Source organism: Mixophyes fleayi, chromosome 7 (genome assembly GCF_038048845.1).
Source record: "Mixophyes fleayi isolate aMixFle1 chromosome 7, aMixFle1.hap1, whole genome shotgun sequence".
Lineage (NCBI taxonomy): Eukaryota > Metazoa > Chordata > Amphibia > Anura > Limnodynastidae > Mixophyes > Mixophyes fleayi.
The window spans coordinates 142,367,401-142,392,777 of NC_134408.1; the positions used below are offsets into that span (position 1 = coordinate 142,367,401).

General features: G+C 41.4%; 1 protein-coding gene across 2 annotated transcripts in view; it reads right to left on the reverse strand.

The window, feature by feature from the left end:
* THSD7B (thrombospondin type 1 domain containing 7B) overlaps positions 1-23,251 on the reverse strand; it is a 303,781-nt gene extending 280,530 nt beyond the window's left edge. Inside the window, exon 1 of one of the 2 annotated variants that reach the window (XM_075180948.1) lies at positions 22,924-23,251. The gene's annotated coding sequence lies outside the window, so the exon portion shown is untranslated. Of the gene's footprint in view, positions 1-22,919 lie in introns of both variants that reach the window. The other variant, XM_075180947.1, reaches the window with a different exon arrangement.
* Between the last annotated feature and the right edge of the window lie 2,126 nt (positions 23,252-25,377).

Consider the following 25,377-nt stretch of genomic DNA (forward strand, 5'->3'; position numbering starts at 1 on the left):
GTACCGACTCGGCAAATGTCTGACTACCCTAATTGTGTACTGACCCAGCAAACATCTGACTACTTGCTGGATATCTACTCGGCTATTGGGCTTCCGATAATACCACCAGTATCGTTACAAGAGTGTCAAAAACTCAGGATTGCACAATGGTAATGGAGTACCAGAATGTTAGGAATTCAGGATCGCACACAGGTACACAGATAGCAGAGTGTCAGGAACTCAGGATTGCACTTGGGTAGCAGAATGTTAGGGGCACACTGCTACCACAGTATCAGAAACTCAGAATTGCACCCTAGTAGCATGGAATCAGGAACCTGGAAGTGCACACTGGTGGCAGGATGTCAGGAACTCGGGATCACACATAAGTAGCAGAGTGCCAGGAACTCACGATTTCACACTGGCAACAGGGTGTCAGAAACCTGGGAGAGCACACCGGTAACAGAAAATGTCAGGATCTCAGGACTGCAGGATTAGGATACCACAAACTCAGGATAGCAAAAAAAAATGGATCACAGGGACTCACATGGATGGTAACTGTGTGTCCGCATAAGCTCACCAAAGATTTGGCCACGGTTGCATGGAGAGCCAGAGTTTTTAAGGACAGGTAACAGGTGCAGTTTGTATGTAGCATGATTGATTAACTGCTGCTTTGCCAGAACAGCAGAAATCAATGATACAGCAGCACCTCTGATATTACCACACAATCCATAGACAGAAGTACCTATCACCCACCTAGATCGGTCACGGCCATTTTGTGAACCAAACTAACGTTCATTAGAATGCAGCGAATTAGTTCACTAAGGACTAGTAATATTACTGTGGCATTGTAATTAAGGTCCTCATATTTTAGTATTGTCTGGACCAGACCTCTTTTCCAGTATATCCACATTAAGAGTGCCAGTACATCCCATTAATATGCGACAGATGCGATTTACACAGGTTATGTGGCTCACTGGCTTCGACAAGGTGAGATGCTTCCCTCAAGTCCACATCTCTCCTTCTCACCTGTTCCCAACCATTCAGCCACAGAACCCGTGTATATGATGTATATACATCATTGGAACGTCAGTTTTCCCATGATAGACTAGAAGATAAATAAGACCTGGGGGTAAATGTATCAAGCTGTGAGTTTCCAGCGGGTTTGAAAAGTGGAGATGTTGCCTATAGCAGCCAATCAGATTCTTGTTATCATTTATTTAGTACATTCCACAGCTAGAATCTGATTGGTTGCTATAGGCAACATCTCCACTTCTCAAACCTGCCGGACTCTCGCAGCTTGATACATTTACCCTCTGATGTTTTTAATCCACCTGTATAAATCCAAATAAGTCTAACAATTAATTTTGACTGATTCCTGAATATACCTCATTCCTCCTCACATCATATGTATCTTATTGCTGAAAGACAGTTAATGGTGTATGATAGGCATCATGAAAAGCTTTTTATTGGAAGAAAAATAGAACATAAAGAGAAATGGTAAGTAATTATCACTAATTAGTGACATTCATACAATACACTTGATAATGTAGGGAAGCATACCTGGTTTAGTGGAGGATCGATGTATACATGGGGAAATATAAGGTCAAAGATTATAAAATTTTGTTTATTTTGTATTATTTCTTGCACATTTTTCATTCTCATATCTGGTATCCACGTATTCGTCTATATTTTGGCTCCCTATAAACTCTTTGAAATGTGTCCTCTACATGATTCATGTCATCGCACAGCGGAGGCCGGGGCCAAAATGATGTGTCATCAAGGTCCGTGGGCAGGTGGGGCTAGGGGGCAGGGGGAGATCTGTCCCCCCGGGCCGGTCCCATAGTGGGCTTCCTTGGACTGAGTCACTGGGCCACCTGCATTTTTTTCCCTTTAAACTGTTCCTAATAGGCTGCTGAGTCGAGCTTTGCCCCACCCCCCCCCCCCCCCGGGGCTAAAAGTTGCCAGCCTTTCCCTGTCAAGGTCCCAATACGCCCACCTCAAAGGAAATTGAAGCGGGATCCTGAAATCTTCCGGACACTCCGGGAGAGAAGCCAGACATGGATTCAAGTTTTAAAAGGATTTAAAGGCTTAAAGCAGATTTTGTTGTACTAATGAGTGTCCTTTCCCCATATTTTTCAAGTATTTTAGCAATAATCTAGTATCGAAAGAAGTCTGGTAATTCCGCAGACACTTGTTTGAAGGATTTCACCCTTGTGAACCAACAAACACGAAAAAGAGTAACATTTTATTTTTTTCACTCAGTAAATCTCTAAACAGCTATTACTCGAAATCCAAAATATTTAGTATTCTACCTGTGGCGAGATCTTACAAGATTTATAATCTATAATGTTCCAGTGTGAATGATCTGTCTCGCCCAAAACGCTGATCTGTCCTCTCTCCTAGTGTCTACTCAGAATGCTTAATTAGCATTGTGAATTACCAACGCTTATCAAAATAATTATGTAGAACATATATTTACTGTACAGAAGGTCAAATTATTCATGAATTGTTGCGGTATTTAAGTATGTACATAGACTGGACCCCTGTCTTGTCAAAACCAAAGAGAGGGAGAGAACATAGCATGCAAGAATGAAAATATAAACTGATGTGACATTTACTACCTTAGCAGATATTATCATCCTCATTTATTTATATAGCGCCACTGATTCCGCAGCGCTGTACAGAGAACACACTCACATCAGTCCCTGCCCCATTGGAGCTTACAGTCTAAATTCCCTAACACACATACAGACTAGGGTCAATTTGATAGCAGACAATTAACCTACTAGTATGTTTTTGGGAGGAAACTCACACAAACACAGGGAGAACATACAAACTCCACACAGTCTTGTCAAGCTTGGGAATCGAACTCGTGACCCCAGTGCTGTGAGGCAGAAGTCCTAACCACTGAGCCACCATCTAAGGCACTGAGAAGCTGGCTCAGTGGAAACAAACAAGCTGTTTTGGCACCAAAGGTGAAGTTTGAAAAAAATGAGTAATCCCCCCAACCCTGATACAACAACTTCCATCCCACCGCCACGATCATCTGGATGTGCTGACTCAGCAGAAGACGCAATTTTCACAGTAACCCAGGTACAGTTGTAAACTCGCAGGAGTAAGTGCAGGTGATGCTCAGCTTAGTTCCACCACACCTCTGCCTTTTCCTGCATTTATAAATTAGATAACCCCCTCACCAACCTTTACATTTACATAGTCAGGTCGACAAGAAGTTTCCCATTACCAGAAAGGTAAAATGTTATCCCTTTAGTAAAAAATATGTCTATATAAGAACGCTATAAAATGCAACCTATTTTAGAAATTGATGGCCCATCCACACGATTTTCTATTTGGCACAGCACAACGTTACTACAATTAGTTCTAGGTAACAGCTTAAATTCCTTAAGTACTGCAATGTTTTATTGATTTTTATAAAGGCCTTGAATACTGTTAACCACAGCTACTGACAATTTCATGTTCCATCTTAAGCTCACCCCCTGAAGTAACAGTGGTTTCAGAACGGAACGTTGATTAAGGCAGACAATGGTTCCTGGGGGCCTGACCTGATAGACCCCGTTTGTCAAGTGATGAGTTCTGCTACAAGAACAAACTGCTTACCTCTCCTCCTACTCCCTTACTTAAAAATGAAATTGAGCCTTTTTTTTTTTATCTCAAGTCATTTTACAAACTGTGTCATTTAAAGAGCACTTTTCTCCTACACAATTTTTAATGAGTTGATGGGATGTTTTTTAATGATGGGTTCAGCCAGTAAAATCGCTACCTAACTAGGTGACAGGTGTACTTTAAAGTGGATCCCATCCAATGGTCCACTGTTCCCCCTGATAGCATATTGGAGAGACAATCCAAATCTTGGCAGGATCTATTCCAGGTCTCATTATTGATTAGGTATATGAACTCAAATTTGCAATGGATAATTCAAAATTCATGGTGCTGTTCGCTAAGGATTGTTAAGGGGTCCCAATGGTGGAACCTTTTCTTTTGTGCTAGAGGGAGTGCTGGAATTTAGAAGGCCCACACAGGTTCAGGCCTTGGGTGATGGTGGCCTAAGTGATGAAATACCGTTAATATATCATTTGTAAATCAGTATTTGGATGCTTCACTGTCACAAACGAGCTTCCAAATGGTATTCAATAAAAAAAAAATCACCAAAAGCTTTATTAGCAAATGCAAAAGGCACAACGGTGATCCTGAACGGCCATCTTGATTTTTCTCCCAACTATGGTTCTCTACCTAACACTGCCGTGACGTGACAGCTATCAGTATGATCCATTTAGCAGGATTCCCGCCTTACTAGTTTCCTATTGGTTTTCCCAGACACAGAAGTTTCCCCAGCCAACTACAGTAAGGAAGGAGAAGATCACCACATAGACGATGGTGCTAGATGTCACGGTGCTCCAGAAGTTGGAGATAGTATGAAGTGTAAGAGACATGACCCAGTGCTGGATCACTACAACCGGTCCTGCAACGTAAATCAATTTGAATTGAGGGTCTGTGGAAGATGTTTTATAAGCTAGGTCCACTTTATCCAGAGGGAATCCCTTTCATTGCAGCGTGCAGTGTCATTAAATCTACTTGCAATGGTCCAAAGTAGAACTAAAATATAACATACTTGTCCTCTCTCCTGAGACCACTCTCCCGCATCTTGCAGTAGCCCCTCTCCTGCAATTCTCCAAGAATCTCGGAATTTTGGGCCCACAACCCAGAGACGGGGAAATAACGATGCTATTCACAACACACCATCCCCTCCTCATCTGCTATTCACTTCCTCTCTGAGATCTCCCAGAAGGGAAAACAAATAGGTAGAGTAACAATTTTTGTGTGTTTTTGGTGGGTCGATTTTGTTTTTTACGTTTGGTATTTTGTGTGTCTTTTTCTTGTCTTCACAATAGTCCTTTGTTTGTCCTTTGTATTCTTTTACTGTATAAGTCCCAATCTCCACTGCTGGGAAACAATTCTGTATTCTCCCTTTCTATAAACCAGTTCTTCTTTATATCACCTATTAGTCTTCCTCCCTCCAATATGAAAGTATGTCCTGGTATTCTAGAAATCCTCTTATGTTAAAAAAAAGCACAGCCTTCCTGAATGCTACAAATACATTTGCTATATTTTAATGTTTTTATCATCTCACCTCTGTCCTTTCTCTCCTCTGCGCTGGACAGGTTCAGCTCTGTAAGTCTACCCCGATTCATTTCACCCTCTCTGTGTCTGCCTTTCCCCTCTAGAGTGTAAGCTCTCACGAGCAGGACCCTCTCTCCTAGGGGTAAATGTATCAAGCTGCCAGTTTGAAACAATGGAAATGTTGTCTATAGCAACCAATCAGATTCTAGCTATCATTTTGTAGAATGTACTAAATAAATGATAGCTAGAATCTGATTGGTTGCTATAGGTAACATCTCCACTTTTTCAAACCCACAGCTTAATAAATTTACCCCCTAGTGTTTTCCTACTAATGTAATTTGCAATTATCCAAATTTGTTGTTTGCATATATCTAATTTTGTCACTTTTGTACTTATATTATTTTGTTGTAGCTCTACCACCTACCGCCTTATAAATTAAAGATAATAATAATAATAATAATAATAATAATAATAATACCTTTTGGTATACAGCTCATGCATTATTTCTCTGAGTTTCTTTTATTTTGTTAATATAATATTTAGAGATCCCAGATCTGTACACAATGGTAGAGGACAAGTCTTACCAGAAATGTATACAATGGTAATATTACCTTCCACTTCTGCTACTAATACCACTTATTACACAGTCAGGTATTCTACGGCTTGTTCCCACTGATTGACTACAATGCATGCTGACTTTCATATCATTTGAAAATAATAACTTCAAGGTCTCTTCCCTCTGTTGTTGGTGACATAACATTACCATTCATTCAGTATTATGCTTTCAGATTTTGTGACACCAACTTTATTTCACATTTTAATGTATTTAATGTACGACTGCACACTTTAGCCTATTCCTCTGTACTCTTTCAATACCTATGGATTTAATCCTTCTGGTATATCTACCCAATTACAAAGCTTTGTATCATCTTCAAAAATCCATGCTTGTAGACCACAAGTATTATCACTAATAAATACATTTATACATTAAATAAAACAAAATCTAGGACTGATGCCTGAGATATTCCATTGGTTACTAGTCCTTGATCGTAGCTTCCACCATTGGCTACAAATCTCTATGTAGTGTGCACTAGTTAAACCTTTATCCAGTATCTATAATATAAATGTCTAGTGGCGTGTGTTAGTCTGTCTGTGTGTGTGTGGAAAAAATAAAACCAAGCTGCAGCGCCACCTGCTGGGCGGAGTTATACACTGACCTACTAAATTCTTAGTGTGTGTGTGGGGAAAAAAATTCAGAAAGGGCTGAAATTTGGTATACTAAGATGTTTTTAATTTGTTAATTTAATTTGTTTATTGTTAAAAGTGTTTATAAAGATTTAAAAAAAATATATATATATTTCTTGAAGGAGAAGTGACAGTTGGGAGTGGTTGGTGGTTGCCGGGGGTGACAGTGGGGAGTGGTTGGTGGTTGAGGCCTGGGCTATGGCCCAAATGCATGACAAGAACCTTTTTAACACCTTAAGTAGCTTGATTTGACTAGAATGCATGAGTATCATGCACGGGTTAACTTGTACTGTATATGAGTCAAGTTCAAGGATTTTCAGTCTGAATTTATTGTGGCATATAATGTTTTGCTAAAATCCACATATTGCCCATCACTGTTCTAAATTATCAATATTTGTTTTGTTATTATTTCATTCACTTCTCTACTATTAATGGGAGATTCTTGTATTTTACCAGTTATTATATTATTCCTAATTGCCTTTTCTGTGTAGTGAAACTACATTTGCCATTCTCTAATCTCCCACAATTACACCTGTCAGCAGCGATTGGTTAAAAACTCTGACTGCAAGAACTACTCTCAGTGGGCTATTTATTAATGTTTACAAAAAAGGGGACCTCTTATTACATCACTGAAAAGCTGAAAGTGTGTTACATATTAATTTGTTGGGGAACATCACAGTGAGACTGAGGGCTAGATTTACCAAGCTGCGGGTTTGAAAAAGTGGGGATGTTGCCTATGGCAACCAATCAGATTCAGGCTTTCATTTATTTAGTACCTTCTACAAAATGACAGCTAGAATCTGATTGGTTGTTATAGGCAACATCCCCACTTTTTCAAACCCGCAGCTTAGTAAATCTAGCCCATAGTGTTCATTATGTGGCGCGAGGGAGAGAGAATAGGTGTGGTACTAATGGACTAGATAACAAAGTAGTTTAGGAATGTTATAAGCTTCCATAAAGGGGTGTGCTTCCATGGGAAAGGTTTAATCTAAGACAATAATCTGACAGAACAAGGCGGAATAGACCATAGTATAGGAGATATTGCAGAGGGGAAATGAATAAAGGAATAAGGGATGATGAAAGATAAACTAGGCAGATTAGTTGGATAATCCAAGGACTAATTATTGGGTAGTTCTGGCACCAATGGCGACGTTTGTAAAATGTGTAATTGCCCCTACCCCTCATTTACCATTCGGACCATTCATACTTACACATTGCCCATTGATGCCCCCTCAAAGGAAGCCCAGCAGTGAGCAAGCACATTATATCAGGACAGTGATTATACACAATATACCAAAACAGTGACCTCAGAGGCCATTCCTGTGTCCTACGACACAGACGTTCTGGTGAGTAATGCACAATATGTAACCCATTATCATGTGGCTAGTATAACATACATAAAACAATACAAAGCCTCCTGTAGGATGACTATTAGTCAACAGATTGTCCATCCCATGGTGGCCCTTAATACAATGCAAATCAGATTTCCTGGTGGTCTAGTATACAATACAGAACCCATTTCCTAATGGTCCCTCCACTATAAAGCCCATTCACTGGTGGCCTAGTGCATAACAGAATACTTTCCTGGTGGCCTAGTGCGTAACAGAACCCTTTCCTAGTGGCCTAGTGCACTATAGTGTTCACTCCCTGGTGGCCTGGTGCACTATAGTGTTCACTCCCTGGTGGCCTAGTGCGCAATAGTTCTCACTCCCTGGTGGCCTAGTGCACAATAGTGTTCAATCCCTGGTGGCCTAGTGCACAATAGTGCTCGCTCCTTGGTGACTTAGTGCTCAATAGTACTCACTCCCTGGTGTCCTAGTGCAAAACAGTGCTCACTCCCTGGTGGCCTAGTGCACAACAGTGCTCACTCCCTGGTGGCCTAGTGCACAATAGTTCTCACTCCCTGGTGGCCTAGTGCACAATAGTGCTCACTTCCTGGTGGCCTAGTGCACAACAGTGCTCACTCCCTGGTGGCCTAGTGCACAACATTGCTCACTCCCTGGTGGCCTAGTACACAATAGTTCTCACTCCCTGGTGGCCTAGTGCACAATAGTGCTCACTTCCTGGTGGCCTAGTGCACAATAGAGCTCACTCGCTGGTGGCCAAGTGTATAATAAATCCCATTTGCTGGTTGCCCACTGTACTAGACTCTACTTACCTTGGAACTACATTTTTATTTCCCTCCCGCTCCTATCAGGTCTCTGGGTCTGAGGGGTGGAGGCACAAGCACTAATCTTGCACACAGGGCCACTAATCTCTTAAAACGCCTAAAACACATTTCATACTATATATCCATTTCCAAGAACTAAATCTAGGTTCACTTCATTGTATATTTGTTGCCTAATTAACTAACTTGTTTGAGAAATGTCCCATGAAAGCAATCCAGTGTGTCTCTACTGGCTGAATTAGCAATTGGTAGATTCCAGTCCACATCAGGCATATTAACATCTCCCATAATGATCACCTCCCCGTTTATTGACTAAAGCTCAGTTATTTCCTCTACTAATAATCTATCTAGTGCGTTGCCCTTGTGGTCTATAAATTCCTCCTATTTGAATAACCTCTCTCTTTTGACATGATTGAAATCAGTTGAGGGAGATTATTTCCTAAACTGTAAGCAATAGTCAAACATGCTATCGGGATGCACTTAAATGGCCATTAAAAAACAGATAGTGTCATGCGAGGGTGATGGGACTCAATTCATGGGTAGAAATCTTTGTTGAATGTAACAGAACGTTGTATATGTACATTTCAGCTGTAGATTTATATGCAGTTTGAATTTCATTAAAGTTGTTGTAAATCAAGTCTTCAATGTCTGCTCGCTAATGCAAAACAAAAGAGCAGATCTTTTACTCACCTTCGGAATTCTCACTTTCTGGCCCCGACAGATCTTAAATTAATTTTCACATCTTGCTTCTGTGCGCGGTAATTAGATTCCGTGCCTCAAAAATAATGTCAGATGCTTTACATAGTATCACCCTAGGAATTCAATATTATCACCTGGCAAGGTGTGAATAATCCCACACTGTCTAAAATATGCTCCTTTGTAGAACATAAAGTAGATGATACACAGGATACAATGTTGTCCCATTCTTCATCAAAACAGCATAATATTGATTGTACCCTTGTTACATTAATGCCAGTTACTGACACTCAACCTGTCCCTATTATTACAAACTGATACATACAAATACAGTGGTATTCTGTGGTCTTTCTACAGCTATATACAAGGTTGCTTATCTAGAAACAACATTGCTTTTTTTGAATTAATGTGTATGCAGTACACATTAGCAAATATTTATGCATGTGTGTATATGTTTTGATGGGAGCTGTCAAATCGAAACTAAATAAACCATGGAAGCCCTATTTACAGTTATACTAAGAATATCACCCCATGAAGTGAGAACTGCCAAGGAAAAGCATACTAATCTCGATAAAAAACACTTAACAGAAAATATTTTCAAGGAGCTATCACTTCAAAGGGAAGTGACACATTTATTTAATCTACACTACCTACATTTCTTCTATTTAAACTGTGTGTTTTTTCTGACACTTAGGTTCTTTGGTCATCGATTAAAAGTCTCAAATCCCTCCTTATCCTGGTCTACATAGATTTATTAGGGTCAAACTGGTCAAAACACATCCAGGGGTATATTTACCAAACTGTGGGTTTGAAATGTGGAAATGTTGCCTATAGCAACCAATCAGATTCTAGCTGTCATTTTGTAGAATGCACTAAATAAATAATAACTAGAATCTGATTGGTTGCTATAGGCAACATCTCCACATTTCAAACCCGCAGTTTAGTAAATATAATCCCCAGTTTCTATTTGAACCTGTAGGACACGCACATGCATCTGTGCAATATAATATCACATCAGAACGCATTTAAAAAAAAATATTTTAGCAAATAAACGAACAACACAAAATACTATAATCATTAGTACAAATATGTGCTTTACAAAAAATATGCTTCTTTTTTAACATTATATAAATAAATTAGGATGTTCTTAATGCATTCTGTACATACAATGCATTTTTATAGTCTCTCCTACTTGCATACACATGTTCTTTGTTTCTTATAGAAATATTATAAAATCCAACAGCGCTCCAATTCTAACTGCTGTCTGATAGGTCACAGTAGGAATATAAACTAATCCCAAAAAAAAACACAAATAGCAACAATTACTGAAAGTATGAAACCCTTCAGGCTGTTATAATCTCTTTACAGAATTATAGAGAAATATACTTATTTTGTTTGAGATGATGTTCTCAAAGTCCTTGATTCTTAGCGATACTCTTCTCATATATCATATGTATGAAAAAAAAGAGAAATTACAATAGTGCAGTATTGTTTGAACATATAGACATATGCAACAGAATCCCACATATCATTCTTTGATGCTTTAAATCCCACACCTTCTTTTCATCTTATCGCCCCCTAGTGTTGGGCTACTCACTTGGGGGCCTATATAAGAAGTAGTGTTATGGAAGTTACGGACCCTTACCGTAATTCCAACGCAAGTTGGGGTGTCCCGCATATTTATGAATGTTGCATCGCAGCAGATATCGTGGATATCTGTTGCTTTGTATTTTGTTTCGTTTTTGGGAGCAGTCACCATTCAGTAGTATGGTGACTGCTCCCTATCGCAATCTAACAATTTCCGAAAAAAGAGGGTTTTTTTAAAAAACTTGTTATGCTAAAGAAATCCTCATTCAGCGGAAGAGATGCAGACTATATTGAGCAATAAAATTATAATCAGCTTGCCTGCTCCAACATGCAATCACTGCACTTTGATAAAGACAATGATTGTCAAAACATGTTGGAGCATGCAAGCTGATTATGTGATATCTACTAGCTAGAATTAGCAATGTACAGTTGTGGGACCCCTGCATCCATCCCATCCAGTCAGGGGCGGATCCAGAAGTTAATTGTACCGGGGGCGATTTAGCCCCGCCCCCTTTTTGACACCTAAGGCTGCTGGCGGCTGCACACTATGTGCAGATCCGTTCATCAGAGAGAGTTAGGGAGAGAGTCCTGCCCAACTGCTCTGATTCAGAGCAGCAAGCCCCTGCTAGGGGGGGCGATCGCCCCCCCCCCTGGATCCGCCACTGCATCCAGTGTCATTATTATCCGCCACTGCTTCAGTAAACTCTGTTTACTCTAACTAGGTGCAGAAAGTGAACCCAACCCACAGTGAGATGTTAATATATCGGTAGCATGGTGGCTTAGTGGTTAGCACTTCTGCCTCACAGCACTGGGGTCATGAGTTCGATTCCCGACCATGGCCTTATCTGTGTGGAGTTTGTATGTTCTCCCCGTGTTTGCGTGGGTTTCCTCCGGGTGCTCTGGATTCCTCTCACACTTCAAAAAACATACCAATAGGTTAATTGGCTGCTACTAAATTGCCCTTAGTCTCTCTTGGTCTGTCTGTGTGTATGTGTATGTTAGGGGATTTAGATTGTAAGCTCCAATGGGGCAGGGACTGATGTGAATGAGTTCTCTGTACACCGCTGCGGAAATAGTGGCACTATATAAATAAATAGATGATGATATACCAGGGTATATGATATAACAAACTGCACAATTTTATCATCTGAAATCAAACAGGTCCAATGCCTCCTTTACTTTACTATCCTTTATTTACATAGTAGCAGCATTTTCCACAAGAAAAAGTCTCTTCGTTCACATTAGCCAGTGTGCAAAGTCATTTGAGCAAACGGGCAAATATTCTGCCCATTAGGGCATGCTAAAAGAGGAGTTCAATTGGCACAAGATAACCTTTACTAAATCAGAGGATTTGCCCTGCATCGTCCAGTTGTAAATGATTCCTAGTATTGACTATAAGTTGCTGTTTGTCATTACAAGTGATATAGAAATGCTGCCACAATTTCAGAACAGATAAGACCTCAGGCTTATTTATAACTCGTTACAGCCTTTAATCACATACAGCATGGTTTATGCATCCGAAGCTTTGAAGAGTAAGGAGAGCTGGAAATGAGAATTCTGGTGCCACTGTAATGAAACAAGTTGGCAATCTCGAACTTTCGCATGCTAGGAATATACGCTGCAAAAGGGGCTCTGTACGGCTTGACCTACATCTGACTGACTGAAGTAAGAGTCTGCAAAAGCACACAGCGATCTGTAACCCCATTATATTTATTAGTAAAGTATAAAACATATACAAAACTAATAATGGGTATTGTTAAAATGTTTCAGTGCTTAAGGAGTGGCTTCAGAAATTTACTCAGACTAGCGGGTAATTTGAATAACTTTACTTTAGTGCAGTGGTTGTAAAGCTGTGCTCCTACCCCAATAGGCAGGGGGGTTGTGGTGTGGTAGGCAGGAAGCCATGCAGAGGCAGGGGAGCGTTCACTTTGCAGGGTGTAAAATATATGTTTGAATAAATAAAAGTAACAATTACTATAAAATGTAACCATTTGATCTCCAACAGGCAGAAAAGACAATATTAATTTTTTTAAGAACTTTTAACAGGGAGTTGCAAACTTTGAACTTGAAGTTTGGCTGGAGGGGGAAATCAACATAGTTACCCTTTGGTTTAAGTGAAAGACCTTTCAATCTTCAGGGACCGTCAGCTGCCGCACTTTGAACAGTTAATATTGTATTCAATATTATGTGTTATTGCATTCAATATTATATTACAATAACATGCTTTATAAATTAATTAGGGTTAAACGGCAACGTTTGAGCGACTCATAGTAGCATTGAAGTTAATAAACTAAGGAGATGTAGACTGGGGAGATGTACACTTGTAGAGCTGGGAGATGTAGACTTGTAGAGTGGGGAGATGTAGGCTTGTAGACTGGGGTGATGTAGAATGGGGAGATGTAGACTGAGGGGATGTAGACTTGTAGACTGAGGAGATGTAGACTTGTAGCCTGAGGGGATGTAGACTTGTAGACTGAGGAGATGTAGACTTGTAGAGCGGGGAGATGTAGGCTTGTAGAGCGGGGAGATGTAGGCTTGTAGAGCGGGGAGATGTAGGCTTGTAGACTAGGGTGATGTAGACTTGTAGCTCGGGGAGATGTAGACTTGTAGAGCGGGGAGATGTAGGCTTGTAGACTGGGGTGATGTAGACTTGTAGCTCGGGGAGATGTAGACTTGTAGAGCGGGGAGATGTAGGCTTGTAGATTGGGGTGATGTAGACTTGTAGCTCGGGGAGATGTAGACTTGTAGACTGGTGAAATGTAGAATGGGGAAATGTAGACTGGGTAGATGAAGACTTGTAGACTGGGGAGATCTAGACTTGTAGACTGGGGAGATGTAGACTTGTAGACTGGTGAAATGTAGAATGGGGAGATGTAGACTGGGGAGATCTAGACTTGTAGACTGGGGAGATCTAGGGGTAAATGTATCAAGCTGAGAGTTTTCCGGCGGGTTTGAAAAACCAATCAGAATCTAGATATCATTTATTTAGTACATTCTACAAAATGCTAGCTAGAATCTGATTGGTTGCTATAGGCAACATCTCCACTTTTCAAACCCGCTGGAGAACTCTCAGCTTGATACATCTACCCCCTAGACTTGTAGACTGAGGAGATCTAGACTTGTAGACTGGGGAGATGTAGACTTGTAGACTGGGGAGATGTAGACTTGTAGACTGGGGAGATTTAGACTTGTAGACTGGGGAGATGTAGGCTTGTAAACTGGGAAGATGTATGCTTGTACACTAAGGAGATGTAGACTGGGGAGATGTAGACTTGTAGACTAGGAAAAAGTAGGCTTGTAGACTGAGGAGATGTAGACTTGTAGATTGGTGAAATGTAGATTGGTGAAATGTAGATTGGGGAGATGTAGACTGGGGAGATGTAGACTTGTAGACTGGGGAGATGTAGGCTTGTAGACTGGGGAGATGTAGGCTTGTAGACTGGGGAAATGTAGACTTGTAGACTAGGGAATGTAGGCTTGTAGACTGGGGAGATGTAGACTTGTAGACTAGGGAATGTAGGCTTGTAGACTGGGGAGATGTCGACTTGTAGACTAGGAAGATGTATGCTTGTACACTAAGGAGATGTAGACTGGGGAGATGTAGACTTGTAGACTGGGGAAATGTAGATTGGGGAGGTGTAGACTGGGGAGATCTAGACTTGTAGACTGGGGAGATGTATGCTTGTACACTAAGGAGATGTAGACTGGGGAGATGTAGACTTGTAGACTAGGAAAATGTAGGCTTGTAGACTGGGGAGATGTAGACTGGGGAGATGTAGACTTGTAGACTGGGGAAATGTAGATTGGGGAGGTGTAGACTGGGGAGATCTAGACTTGTAGACTGGGGAGATGTAGGCTTGTAGACTGGGGAGATGTAGGCTTGTAGACTGGGGAAATGTAGACTTGTAGACTAGGGAATGTAGGCTTGTAGACTGGGGAGATGTAGACTTGTAGACTAGGGAATGTAGGCTTGTAGACTGGGGAGATGTCGACTTGTAGACTGGGAAGATGTATGCTTGTACACTAAGGAGATGTAGACTGGGGAGATGTAGACTTGTAGACTGGGGAAATGTAGATTGGGGAGGTGTAGACTGGGGAGATCTAGACTTGTAGACTGGGGAGATGTATGCTTGTACACTAAGGAGATGTAGACTGGGGAGATGTAGACTTGTAGACTAGGAAAATGTAGGCTTGTAGACTGGGGAGATGTAGACTGGGGAGATGTAGACTTGTAGACTGGGGAAATGTAGATTGGGGAGGTGTAGACTGGGGAGATCTAGACTTGTAGACTGGGGAGATGTAGGCTTGTACACCATGGAGATGTAGACTTGGGAGATGTAGACTTGTAGAGTGGGGACATGTAGGCTTGTAGACTGGGGAGATGTAGACTTGTAGACTGGGGAAATATAGATTGGGGAGGTGTAGACTGGGGAGATCTAGACTTGTAGACTGGGGAGATGTAGGCTTGTACACCAGGGAGATGTAGACTGGGGAGATGTAGACTGGGGAGATCTAATCTTATAGATTGGGGAGATGTAGGCTTGTAGACTGGGGAAATGTAGACTTGTAGACTAGGAAGATGTAGACTTGTAGGCTAGGAAAATGTAGGCTTGTAGACTGGGGAGATATAGACCTATAAACTGAATATGTGTACTTTTAAATAAAAGAGCATAAGCCAAATTGAACATTCTTACAAGTATTTCAAATGTCACATACATTAAGGCAACATCTAGGAATAAAAAATGAACTAATGTAGTTAAATAGGAAAGTATTAGAGGTGATTATATATGCTTAGGCGGCATATAGAGCATTTCAAATGTTAACATGTATAAATATGAAATTATAGACCTGTGATACTGACTTTTGCCATGGAAGATTTATTTGCAGGGATTCTAAGAGATGCAATTCTGAACTAAATTGTAAAAAATCTGAAAACACTGTGACAGAATGGTTTCAGTAAACTCATTTCATGCCTATCAAATATGAGCTGTTGTTAAGACGACATAAGTTCCAAACTGGATCTTGGTAGTGAAAAGCATGAAATAGCAACCTGTCACCTCCAAATTGCAGGCCCATTAATGTCTGAACATAAAAAAATCTTGCCCTTGCTGTGCACATGTGGTCCTGATGACCAGTCCCTGTAATTGATCCTCCTCCCTCCCCCCTCTGCTTTTTGCCTCTTATACAAATGGGTAGAGGCGGGTATGTTCCTGGTATGTGTTATGGTTCCTAGTAAACTCAGGAAGCCGCCACGGAAGTATAATACAAATGTCTTTATTCCGGCAAAATAAATGAGCAAAAATTCAATTCAAGGAACATGCAGGTTTTCATATACAGGTATAAGTCCCAACACAAATATGAACAGGTGTGGCAGGAAGGTACACAGAAATCACAGGTTCCGGTGAATGCAAATATAGTTTAAATGCAGGGATAAGAATGGTGAGTTACACAATGCCAGGATGCAAGAGTCTGTCCAGGGAAGCAAACAGAGTCCAGGCAAAGTACAGGGTCACAAGCAAACTAGCATAGTCCGGTAATCAGGCCGAGGTCGAGGGCAACGAGAGTTCAAGCAGTATCCAGTATTCAGGCAGAGTTTGGGGTCACGAGTAAAACGCTAAACAGGCCAAGGTCACAACGGGAGATCAAGTATCAGCAGAACCAAACTGGAACAGGGGGAACACAAGCAGCAGCCAGGTGAACACGAATGAACTGCACAGAGCACAGCTTGAGGCAGGTATTTGAAACAGTGCGACAGGTGCAGTTCTAATTAGGCATCAGACAAGGAGATTAACTCCTTCAGGCATGTTGCAGATTTCAGAAGCAGAACAGTAGTACCTCTGGTGGATTATAGGTACTGCTGCCAGATACAAAACATAGGTAGTACATAACAGTACACACGCCATACTGCTGCTCTGCATCACTTATTGGCTGTGAGCAGTGTGCTCTAGTGATATTACTGTGCTGCTCATGTTCACAACCTATCAATGACCTGGAGGAGCAGCATAGTGAGGAAGAGGAGGGACATCTCCTCAATATCCTGTTGCTTGTATATGAGGTAATGAGGTAAGAAGTGGCGGGTCAAAGGCAAGAATGAATTACAGGGTAGGGGAGGTAGAATGAATTATAGAGTTACAGGAGAGGTCTGTGGTGGGGAGAAATGAATTAATAGGGAGGAGTGGGACGGAAATAATTAAATTACATGGGAGAGTTGTATGAAATGAATAATAAGGAATGGTGAAACTGGTGGAAGATCATTTAATTTAAGGGAAGGGGTATGGGTTCTGGTGGATGGAAATGACTTACAGGGGAGGGTGGTGGGGGGGAAAATGACTTAAAATATATATCATCATCATCATCACCATTTAATTATATAGCGCCACAAATTCTGCAGCGCTGTACAGAGAACTCACTCACATCAGTCCCTGCCCCTTTGGAGCGTACAGTCTAAATTCCCTAACACACACACAGAGAGAGAGAGATTAGGGTCAATTTGATAGCAGCCAATTAACCTACTAGTATGTTTTTGGAGTGTGAGAGCACCCAGAGGAAACCCATGCAAACATGGGGAGAACATACAAGCTCCACACAGATAAGGCCATGGTCGGGAATTGAACTCATGACCCCAGTGCTGTGAGGCAGAAGTGCACTAAGCCACCATGCTGCCCATATATGTGTATATTTCAAAGAGATAAGCACTTTGCTTGGGAACCCAAAATACAAACCCATCTAATATAACTGGGAGGTCACCCAAAAAATATTAAACGTTTTGTAGTTGCAGTTGGTGTGATATATTTGAATTTTGCTAGCGTTCGATACTGTTCCAAATAACAGTCCGGTATATAAGATGATAGTACTTGGTGTAGGATAAAAATGATGTATATGGGTAGAGTACTGGTTTACGGATAGAAGACTAAAGGTAAGGATCACTATGGGGAACTGTCCTTTTAAATCCTTTCATTAATGACATTGTAGAAAGGCGCTCAGTTATTTGTGCAATATTATTTTTATAAATGTCACCAATAAGTAATCTTTTTTTATCAATGTGATAAGCGGCGATAATGACTTTACTCATTGCTGCGATTGGGCCGGTAATAACACACTGGCCCCATGTAACATTATATTTTCCTATTTGTGTGCTAGTCATTGTCAATTATATCAATAAAACTGCTCTAGCCTCTAACATCACACAGTGGGTCCTTATGACTCCTTATTTGAGGTTAACACAAGAACATTTCACTCCCATGATGGTAAGTATTTTTTTTGTCCTCAATGAGAACGGATGAATAATCCATTTTCATGCTGGGACTTGCAGTACAACAATGCTTTATGCCCTAGCTGAAGGCAGGAGTATGAATTATGTGCGGCCTTGAGGTGACAATACTGTTACACAACATTAGTCAGCTTGGACCAAGAGGTTAATACGTGTCCTTACTCATGTAATAGCCTGTGAAAATCGTGCTGTGTTTGTGTGTGCGATCCGTCTCCATAGGTACAAGTCAATGCCATAGTCAGATGAATATATATATATACTATAACAGCGGCAGTCTCTCTCAGTCAGGCATGCACCGATGATTTGCAAAATCGAATAAGAAACATGTTAGAAGTGGAAAATATCCTGTTTTGCAAGTGATTACAACACCGGGTAAGCTGAATATACCGACATGATTCATCCATCATTCCTTGACAAGAGACTTACTGAAGATGTTGGCTGTACACAGCCCCTTGTATATTGATAGAAAGTGAGCAATGCGGTGACACAGAGGGGGTCATTGATGATTAGCGTTTATTTATATAGCGCCACCATATTCTGAAGCGCTGTACAGGGAATATGTATCATTCACATCTGTCCCTGCCCCATTAGAGCAGTGTGTCTATAGAGTGTGGGAGTAAAGCGGAGCACCCGGAGGAAACCCTCGCAAACACCGGGAGAACATACAAACTGCAGACAGAGAGCGCCACGGTTGGAATTAAACTCAAGACCCCAGCGCTGTGAGGCAGCAATGCTAACCACCGTGCTGCCCTGAGAATTGGTGCATAGGTGCAAAGATGTTACTGTAACCCGTAGCAACAAAACAGATACTTTAAAAGTTAAATCCACTTTAAAAGGGGTTTAAAAAATGACCCCCCCCTCCCTGTGTGAACTGTAAGCGTCTCTCCCCTTTCTCTCGATGAGGTGACATCTGATATAAGCTGGCCTCCATGGAGGAGGAAGGCATTGGTAGAGAAGGTTGCGGCAGAGCGTAATGTTGGGTAGGTGTAGGTGACAATTCCCAATAATTCTTATATTTCAGATGATACATGGGATCCAAGGCTCAGCTCATAGATGTATAAGTCTCTTCCTGAGGATGGGGGACCTTCTAAAACGCTACATTCTCCCACTGTCAGGTTGTTTCCATGTGGTGATACTTAGATCCATGCATCCATGGGGCCTAGAAGTGAGGGGAGCCGGGGTCTTATTCCCCCTCTGAAGCCCTCCTTGCCCCCTGAGGCCTCACACCCCATTGTGATGTGGCCACGTCCCCTATCATAGGCAAACCGATGGGGGGTTTCCTAGTGTCTGTGAACTCCCCTCCAAGCCTGGGGTACTGTATAATTGAGGTGGCTGAACCCTGCCCACGCTTCACACGGCTCTGCTTGAAAAGGGAGAGCTGCGTACACCTAACAATAGTGCACGCAGCATTGCCCATGTATATTATGGGGATAGAAGGAGTTGGAGAGCAGCCAAGCAGTGTCTAAAATTATAGCCACGCCCCCATGCATGCTGGTCACGCCCACTGTCAGCATGGTGTGGAAACCCCCCTCTACAAATCCTGCGTTTGCCCCTGCCTATCTCGCTGCAAGGGACTTGCATGTTGGGAGGTATGTTATGAGGACCTGCGATGCAATGTTCCGCCCCTGATTAAAATCCAACCTCCTACCCATTTGAGTAAGACTGTCTACTGAGTACAGACTGGTGCAAAATGTGCTTCTTATCTGTGGCAAAACACATCTATAAAGGGTTGCTATATGGGTTGGTGTTCTACCCATGTCCACCACGGCTGCCAACACTCCAGATTTTCACTGTTCAGTCACAAGTTTCGACACCTGAAAGGGGCATTGACTTGCCCTGAATTGTGCTTGTCTGGATGGATCAAGTTGTGGTTTGGGCATATTGGGGACGTGACCTAATTAGTCCTGATTTTCCAATCGACAATGTTGACAGATACAGGGGCAAAAGCAGGATTTGTAGAGGGGGGTAGAGGGGGGTTTCCACACCACTCCACCAGTGGGCGTGACCAGCATGCATGGAGGCGTGGCTATAATATTAGACAGTGCTTGGCTGCTCTCCAACTCTTCCTATCCCTATAATATATTAGGTGCACGCAGCTCTCCCTTTTCAAGCAGAGCCATGTGAAGCTGGGGCAGGGTCCAGCCACCTCAATTATACAGTGCCCCAGGCTTGGAGGGGGGTTTCAAGGCACCAGGATAAACCCCCTCGGTTTGCCTATGAGATACCTGCTTGGTTCAGCATCCTTCCTATTTCCTGCCTTATAAGATGTTTTTTTTTTGTCCTAGAACACTATGAGGCTAGATAAGTGTTTAGAGAACTCCAAGGTATTCTTTCAGACCCAAGATTTGTGCCAGGGCAGAGCTTGAAGGAATCCAAAATGAGATGTAGCCACATTGTTATAACTGTACTGAATAATCCAATTTTTTATCATCAATATCCTGAATGTTATGTTTTGCTTACCACCTTCACCTATACCCACTTGTGTAGCCATAAAACATAAGTGCTAGAGCTGTACCAGCCATGGAAGTCAGGCAAAGTACAGTCATGAGTATTAGGGGTTTCTTTGAAGTGGGACTTACGTGAAAGTGAGCAGGTAAAGTTTGTCTATATTTAAATCTCATTACCTTATAAACTGGACGTTTGTACATAGTCCTGTCACATATCTCAGTATGCACAATGTGAGATTTGTCCTAATTATCAATATAAAAATTATTCTTCGTGTATTGACACCAACTCATCAATCTATGGTTTGTCATTTAGTGCCCCAGATTAAACCACTATTTATAACTTCACCCCAGGCACATTCACCTAGGTATGATAATGCAGAACCATGGCTCATCTCACTGAGTTTATACTGTAATTTGGAAATGTATTGAATTAGACGGAATGTTGGGCTGGATATAAATACAATGGTGTTGGAATCAATTCTTTGGTTCAATTGGAAATCAAATTACAAAACCTATTATATGATTTACCATCTTCAAAATCTGGTTAATGTCGGCTGCAGCGAAAGCTTTCACCCCCCTCTCCAGCCACTAGCACAGAGGGTGGCTCTTGTGGAACTGCAAGTCCCAGCAGGCCACTGGCTGACTGGCTTTGTTCTAGAATTAACCCTAACATCACCCAACACAATGCAAAGTATTCTGTAAACCTAAAGCACCAAGGGTTGAGACTTAGACAGAACCTAGGTATAATTATGAACCATAAATGTTCAATGCAACATATTATAAGTCGTTTGGCAATTTTGTTGCATAATTCTATTGACATCATTGGAAGCTGCCATGTTATTGTTTGCTGAGTTGAAATGAAACATACACAGACTGCAATGAAACAGGTCCACTGTGGCAATGTTATTATAAGAAATGATAAGTGTCTTGTGTAATGTTCCTTTAAAGGAGAACTTCAGACATAGCAGTATTTTAAAATAAAAAAAGTGACCTCAACCTTACCCTAAACTAAATAAATTGGGGTGGGCTCGCCCCTGGTGCCCATGCTGGGACTCTGCTAGCAATGTTCACCCAGGGAGTAAGACCCCCCAACAATTAGTAGTTTTGGAGCAGAGGCGGGTAGGGCTTTTTAAAAAAAAAATATAATTGCTTGAAATTCTCCTGTATGCCTGAAGTTCGTAATGAACAGTAGCTGTGATGTTCAGAGGTGTTAAAAACACATTCGTCTCTACGGTAAAATGCTAAGAAGCTGTGACCCCGGAATCTGTTGATTTTCCTGACCCATGGTGATTTTCAATCCAGAAACCATTCTAGACGGTCTAATCCTGCCTAATCCTGGTGGACTCACAGACCAGCATAGGGTAAGAGGGGGGTACAAGTGCTTGCAATCCTCCAGCTAGAAATATTGAATAGACCGGTTGTGATATTATATTGTCGGAAGCCTTTGGACTACTACTTCTAGCCCCACAGAAGCCCCTGTGCTCATTCCTGTTTGAGGGTCACTCTGAGATTTGCAGACTTTTGCAGAATGGAAAAAGTTTGGTTGACATGTAATTAGCGAATTTGTAGTATATATATATATATATATATATATATATATATATATATATATATATATATAAAGAGAGACTATTCAGCAGCATGTTAATGTGACTCCCATTTCTGGGAGTACCATCGGTTAGAAGCAGAGATCCCTGGTATGTTTTGGACCATTAGACCCCCTGAATCCTGCAAGCACAAGCTCACGGTGACCCACATAATACATTCATCATTTGTACTGACAAATTAATCCAAAAATAGCCTATACAGTGTTGGTAAAGAATGGATACACCATGCAAATAAGACTTTGTTCATTTAGAAATCTTGAGAAAAGGGAATTGACCTCAATGTGTGACATATCACAGCTCATTATTAGACATAACAAGTATCTCACTATATATATCAGTTTATATTAACAACATGCTAAACTAATTGCAAATTGAGCGCTATAACTTTTTAAAAATGACAAGTGATGATCTTGCTATTTATACAGCTGCTATCACTGCATTCTGTGACTGTCAGGTAATTGAACACCTAGTAACCTGTGGTTATTATAACAAGGGTAAGTCATATAAACCAATCAGGTGTGGAGGAATACAAGACAATTACTCCTCCGTTGCTGTCACCTATAGGACCTGTAGTATTATACTCCCACAGCTTGTCACTTAGCATAACACAAGGCATAGGCAAGCAGACGCTCTGCTGCAGCTGTGGAACTACAAGTCTCATCATACCCTACCAGCCTGAGGCTCAGGGCAAGACATCTGCCGCTTGCTTACACCTCCTAAAGAGTAATGCAGTTAGAAGTGTACAAATAATCAAAGATAAGAAGACTGCAACATTGAGCAATCACTTACCTTTAACAAGGGAATGCACCTTGGGGACCAGAACGATGCACAGTGCACAGTACGGAGTATATCATTATATTGCACTCTGCTGGATGATTGCTGGAAGACACAGCATCCCTTGAAAGTAAGGAAAGTGAGTAGCACTTATAACTGGGTAATCCAGTAGATGTAGAACTGCAGGGGGGACAGCAGGGGTTAATGGGACCTGACCCTGGTTGATTGGCAGTATCCGTTTCTGGAGTGAAGTATAATCCACTTTTCAGCAAAGGATGCGGAGCGATGCAGATGTGTAGTGTGAGAGCACATCGCACACAGCTCAGTGTAACACTGATAACACTCAGCTTCCCAGCCCAGTCCTCAGCAGCAGTAAGACACTCCTCCTAGCGGTGATGCCATCTGTCTCCTGCTGAAGTCTCGGGGAAATATGCAGAATAATTTATGCACAGATCCTACTGCTACACAAGTTGTACTAGGTATACTCAAGTTACACTGCATGCACACACACACACACACACTGCAGAGATATGTGCCTGACAGAGGCCACACAATGATATCATGGCTGTATGAAGATCTGTCACTCCTCAATACTGACCCACTGTATACAGTATCACCTCTCTGTATGCTCTGCTGAAGGCAATTATTTGCATCAGTTCTTGTTCTGTAGAACTGATTCCTTCTGCATAGTGCTGTAGGCACGGACCTCTCTTGTCTTGTAGCCTTCTTAAATACTGTGTTTTATTGCATTGTGTACAAGTGCACCTAGATTGTTTGATTTATTAAAGCATGCAAAACGAGCGTGTTGTGCGTTTTCAAAAACACATGTAAATCGGTTATACGCACCTCCGTGGTCAAGTACAAGCGATCTGAAGAAACGTCTCTTGCTGAATACGGGTGTACCGTGTAGATACGCTCTACGTAGGCGGAACTTGCTGTATTGAGACAGACACAATACATTGCTGGATACGTACAATACATATGTGAAATATACGTTAGGCGGTCTCTTCTAGGTGATATCTTATCAATATGACCACTGAGCTCTATGTTTGTTGTATTCATACATTTCTGTGTGTTGTAAAATGCTTCTCTGATCAAAAGCTGGACCGAGACATCTCCACATATAGGGGTCTATTTACCAATGACCGCATAATATGAATGAAACTTTTCAATCCTCATCGCATAGATGCGGATTGAAAAGTTTCTCATATGTATTAAAAAATCAACACAGGAACAGCCGTTCCGAAAAACGGCTGCTCCTGTGAAGATTAACACTTACCTGTCACTGAAGTCTTCTCTTCTCCTCCCTCTGCGGTGCTGCTCGCCCCTCTTTCAATCCCTGTGCGCATGCGCCGACCAGTAAACTCGGGCATGCGCACAGAGATCCCTGTCTGACGGAACCTGAGGCAAGTGTGGAGGGATCACATGATCCCTCCACACATGCGCTGTGCAGCCCTGCTCGTCAGAGCAGCGCTGTTTTCAGTGAAACTTTTCAATTATGGTAATGTACGCCAGCTTCAGATGGCGCCAGCTTCAGATGGCGTACATTACCATGATTGAAAACTAAGTATCAGTCATTGATACATAGCGTTACTGAGCACTTCCCATACACTGTTATGGGGAGTGCTCAGTAAACCGATGAGAGAAGCAAAGCAGCAGATATCTGAGATATCTGCTGCGATGCTGCAATAATACATAGTAATTTAGTGGTAAGTCAGCAGTTTTCGGGGATTTACCTCTAAATTAGAGGGGAGAGATCTTTGATAAATAGGCCCCATAATGTCAGGACGGTGTCTAAGATGCTTCTGCACATGAGCGAGAATACATTATTTCTTATCAGTAATGTACCAATAGCGAGTCTGAAAATATGTTTATTCCCTTATATTTAAGTTAATTCGAAGACCCATTGTTCTCTGAGTATAAAACTGGAATGCAGCCAGCGAGACCATTGCTTCATGACTGGACCTTGATAAAGAACGGTGGCTATTGTTTTTCCAGCTTTCATGTGAAAGAGGGATCCTGGAAATTGCCTGTTACTTGAACATATTGGAAGCTTAGTATTTGATTTACTTTTCTTTTATGTTATGTTTATCGCAAAAATAAAGGTAAACGTCACAATAAATCTTGCATTCATGAGACTTTAACTCTTTGAAACCGAAAGAACTTCATTCAACCTGGCACACTCCGTTGTTAGAAAATTGTAACATGAGCTTAACTCTTGAAGTTACATTTTTTGTCATTGTTCAATCCCACGGTGGAATGCCATACCGTTACTTCTCCTACTGCCTTCATTGTAAAATTGTTACATTCCATTCACTTAGATTCCTATTACATTGTGCATACCATCACGTCTAAATTTCCACTGAAATCTAGCAGATATTATGTTTAACCCTGGGTACATCTGGGAGCTCCCAGATCATTTTTTAAATCCAAAGATTTATGAAGAAACTGGTTTGGTATATTAAGAAC